Source organism: Berghia stephanieae, chromosome 3 (genome assembly GCF_034508935.2).
Source record: "Berghia stephanieae isolate SIO BIC M18660-M18661 chromosome 3, UCSD_Bste_1.3, whole genome shotgun sequence".
NCBI lineage: Eukaryota > Metazoa > Mollusca > Gastropoda > Nudibranchia > Aeolidiidae > Berghia > Berghia stephanieae.
Window position 1 is genome coordinate 26,847,281 of NC_088362.1, and position 5,000 is coordinate 26,852,280.

Sequence of the window (5,000 nt, forward strand, 5' to 3'; positions counted from 1 at the left end):
TCAACTTCGTTAAATCTATTCCCCAGTTGAGGAAGACTAATTTTTGGGGATGTTATTTTTCTCTCTTGTATTATTCTTTCTTGCTTTGTCCGGCACTGTTTCAATCTTTACTCGAGCTTTTACTTGAACTTTTATAATAATAATAATAATAATACACATTTATATAGCGCTCATTCTCGTGTAAAACACAAGACTGGGCACTTTACAATATAAATATCAATTTTAAGTGAAAAAAAAAAATAATAATAATAACAACAATAACAATTCATAGCCAAATCAAGGATTCACATAGAGTCAAGAAAAACAAATACAGTAAAAATGTGTCTTGAGATTCTTTTTAAAAGTAGGTAAAGACTTGCACTCCCTCAGACCACGTGGCAGTTCATTCCAAATCTTGGGGCCGAAACAAGCAAACGATCTATCCCCAAATTTTGTTCTTGATCTTTTTTCCGAAATTTTCGTTTGGTCATTACATGATCTTAAAGTGTAATTTTCAAATTTACACATGACCACGTGATCTGTGAGATATGCCGGTCCTATACCAGCCAAACACTTATAAACAAGACACGCTGCTTTGTTATATGTGCGCTTTTCAATGGGCAACCAATGGAGAGATGCCAACAAAGGGGTTGCATGATCAAATTTTTTTTTGCCAAAAACTAATCTTGCTGCACTGTTTTGCAGCAGTTGTAATTGTTTAATAGAAGCCTGAGGCAAGTTGACAAGCAGCGAGTTACAATAATCTAGTTTCGAAAAAATGAGCGCAATATCAATACAATATTTTTGTGTTCGTGGATAGCTCACACGGTAGAGCCACGCTCTCACCTGTCAGGCGGAGTTGTCGTACCAATAAGGTCGCAGGTTCAAACCCCACCACCGCCGCGAAAAAAATTTTTTATTCTCTATTGTCTTCTGGCACTTTTCTACTCACTTCATATCTTGTTGTTACCAACATAAGTGCCTGCTCCACTCACTTTTCTGAATTAAAAATTCACCCCATACACCGGAGCATACTCAATGTCTCAATCGTTTCTATGTTATATGTTTGTGTTGAGAATATTGGCTATTAAGCTTAACTGCTGGTCAAAATTACTTCGCGATGGTGGTGTGCGAACGAATCGGCGGTCTCAAGTAGTGGGTGAGAGAGGGATCTAGAAATGACTTGGGTTTGAAACAAATATTTTTGTGTTCGTGGATAGCTCACACGGTAGAGCCACGCTCTCACCTGTCAGGCGGAGTTGTCGTACCAATAAGGTCGCAGGTTCAAACCCCACCACCGCCGCGAAAATTTTTTTTTATTCTCTATTGTCTTCTGGCACTTTTCTACTCACTTCATATCTTGTTGTTACCAATACAAGGATTCTCTGACCAACAGCAACACTGCAATTTTCCGAAAAAGACAAACAACACTGTTAACGGCCAGGCACTCATTTTTACACATGAAGGACTCAATTATGCGCCGAGCGAGGCTCGAACCCAGGAACTTCCGATCCGAAAGGGAGTGTCATACCCATACCACTAGACCACATCTATTGAAGAGCCAAATTTATTATATGACAAGTGATAAAGAATTTAGTTACACCGTGCATAAAACCTCATAAACTACATTTGAGTACAGTATAGACACCTAAATAACCACGCCTCTCGGACAGTCGTCATAATGTAAACAATGGCAGTGATTGGGTAACATCGCGAACTACACAGGTTTTTACTATCGATGGCATTTGTCAAAGTAAAATACTCACTGTTCTACCGCTTGATCAATAGATAGTATGCACTTGGCTAAGAAGTTCACAACATTGCCATCCGGAAGTATAACAGACCAACACACAAAACTGTGTGTAACCGTGAAAGTTTGTAGTCTGGTTAATACAGTTTAGTGAGAATTACTCATAAACGCGGATGGCAAAAAAAAAAAAAAAACAATACCAAAGACCCGAGTGACGTCAACTTCATTCTATCTATAGACACCTAAATAACCACGCCTGTCGGACAGTCGTCATAATGTGAACAATGGCAGTGATATGGTAACATTGCGAACTACACAGGTTTTACTATCGATGACATTTATCTAAGTAAAATACCCACTGTTCTACCGCTTGATCAATAGAACCAACACAGAAAAATATGTGTAAATTCAAACGTTTATAATTTTATCGAGAAACTCGTGTGATAACTAGTCACCCATCTGGCGGTATAAAAACAATAACAATGATCAGAGAGAGGTCGATTTCATTCACCTTATTGTTTATAAACAACTAAATATGTTTGTCCGAGCACGTGTGAAGGTGTGTCACAAATTCCATGTTTTGATTGGTCAAAAATCTACTGGTCAATTATATCATTGATGTGAACCAGTCACAGTTGCCAAAGATAGGTTTTTCATTAAAAAATAAACAGACAATAAAACTTGAGCTTTTATATTGCCCAATATCAATTAAACGTGGTCAAAGCGCTTTACAAAGAGTCTCTAGCCAACAGCAATACTTAGCACTTAAGACGAGACGTGACGTCTGTTGGGCGATATTACAATTTATTTTCCGACAGAGACAACGATGATAACGACGGGTACTCATTTTACACCTGAGTACAGTGAGAGAATCTGAGTAAAAAGCCATTTCCAAAAACTCAACTGAGCGCCGCTCAGAGCGGGACTCGAACCCTGGACCGTCCCATCTGCGAGTGTCATACCACAACACCACATAGCCACAAATGACCGGAAGCATGAAATTTAAGTTTTTGTCTCTTAACAAACACTTTAATCCCTAATGATTAAAAATCCTTATCCCAACTCTAATGTTTTTAACTTTTATGTCAAACTTTACCACCAAAATCTGTGCCTATAGTCTAACATCGTATTTAAGTAAGATGTTTAAAGGTGTTATTTTTTAGTATCACTGACCAATAATGTGACATTTCAGTTTTTGTTGTTGTTACTTTTATCTTTTTTACTTTATCTATTTCTCCTCATTAAACGATACAAACTTACCATACATTTCTTAAACATGGTTATAGATTCTATTTTTAGCACCATTTGTGATCGAGTGATATGACACTCGCCTTCGGATTGGAAGGCCCTGGGTTCAAATCCCGCTTTGAGCGACGCATAGTTGAGTCCTTGGAAAAACGCTCTCTTTACTCACATCTCTAACCTTACTCACTGTAAAATGAGTACCTTGCTGTTAACAGCGTTGTCTTTGAATAAAAAAATTGTTATATCTCCTAACAATCTTCATGTGTCTCGTACTACTTGTTAAGTGTTGCTGTTGGATAGGAACCCCTTGTAAAGCGCTTTGAGCACATTAAGTGGATATTGGCTTACCTATATAAAAACTCAAGTTTTAAGTTATTTTCTTCTGATTCTGACACCTCCTTATACTGTAAGCACGTCACGCCACTGGCCCTATATAAAGACTAAAGTATTAAGTCATTTTCTTCTGATTCTGGCACCACCTTATACTGTAAGCACGTCACGCCACTGACTGACCCTATATAAAAACTAAAGTTTTAAGTCACACCTAGAATAGTAACGTTATAGGAAGAAAAGTCATCACATTATCTTGTAAAATGAGTCACGTACAGTCATGATCGTAAGTCCTATTTATTGTCACGAAATCTTCCAAGTTTAGCATGTAAATAACAATGTGAAATTGAATCTAAGCTTCGATTTAATAAACGAAAACGGATAATGTGGACGTTTCGGGTTTCCCCTTTATCAACAAAAAAGTATGAATGAAACACTACAGATGAATGAGATAATGTGGTAGTTAGGTAAACCCGAAAAGGACGATAACAGATAATGTGGACGATCTGGGTTTCCCTTTTATCAACAAAACAGGATGAATGAAACTTGATGAAGGGAAAAATCCGAAACGTCCACATTATCTGTTTTCGTTTATTCAATTGAAGCTTACATTCAATGTCACATTGTTATTAATTTATTTCTTCGAGCTTCGAGCAGCAACATTCACATTACAAAGTTTAGCATGAAAAACTGCGTCGCATGTCTTCTGAACACATCATCTGCTACTCCAAAACCCGGTTTTCCGTGAAATTTATGCTCTGTTTTCCTCAATTGTGTGAGAATGTTGATTATCAGTTTCATGCATGGGGCTACATAATTGGAAGTTCATTGTTTTCCTTACAAGCTTTCAATAACAATTCTTGTTTACATAGACAATACAACATTCTTCATTTTGGTCCCCAATAAAAGTTTCAACTAATTTCTCTATAGATTAAAACAATCCCCAACATGTCAGAGAGTGTTACTGTCACACCCGATAATCCTTCGAAATCTCCTCTTTAAAACCTTTTGATAATTTGAGTGTCATCTTGATCTATGAATATTCATATGACGTAAGGATTTTTCTGACCAAAAATGAGAAAAAACTAATTTGTCAAGGTACGCCAGATTGGTCACAACGCATGCTGGGAATCCAATTCTACACTGCCGTACTCTTATAAACGACGTATTAACAATTTTGACCAGAAAACTCGTCCTTCAAATATCTATCGATTATAAAATGACCCTAATCTTTGCAAAAAATTTTAAAAATCAAAAAAATCTAAAACATTGAACTCCACGAAGTCCCAGGTTTGAGAGGGGTTGGTTTTTTTTTTCAAGATGAGGTTAATTTTAATTGACCATTATTTGAAGAATGAGTTTTATGATCGAAATGTTTAATACATCTTTTTTTTCAGAATGTATTTCAGAATGTACGCATGAGTCGTTTTGTGTATTATTTGTATTGTAGAAAGATACGGAGAGTTGATTGGAGGATCGCATGCATTTCATTTCCTTTGTATCCACGATGTCGCATTTGAAGTGTTTACAAAATTAAGAAAGAATAAAGTCTAGATAGGTCTGCTTTGATAATTGCATTGTCATCGAATTGTATTGTCATTTTCTCTCTTTTGTTTGATTGATTGATTGATTGATTCAATCATTTGATTATTTATTTGTTTATTTATTTATTCGTTTAATTATCTGTTTATTTGTG

At 36.3% G+C, this 5,000-nt stretch overlaps 1 protein-coding gene across 3 annotated transcripts in view; it reads right to left on the bottom strand.

The window, feature by feature from the left end:
- Positions 1-5,000, bottom strand: part of LOC144967451 (potassium voltage-gated channel protein Shaw-like) — a 74,340-nt gene that overhangs the window by 13,938 nt on the left and 55,402 nt on the right. Inside the window, exon 1 of one of the 3 annotated variants that reach the window (XM_078904726.1) lies at positions 1,746-1,795. The exons of the other annotated variants lie outside the window; for them this stretch is intronic. The gene's annotated coding sequence lies outside the window, so the exon portion shown is untranslated. Of the gene's footprint in view, positions 1-1,745; positions 1,796-5,000 lie in introns of those variants that run through there. 3 annotated transcript variants of the gene reach the window in all.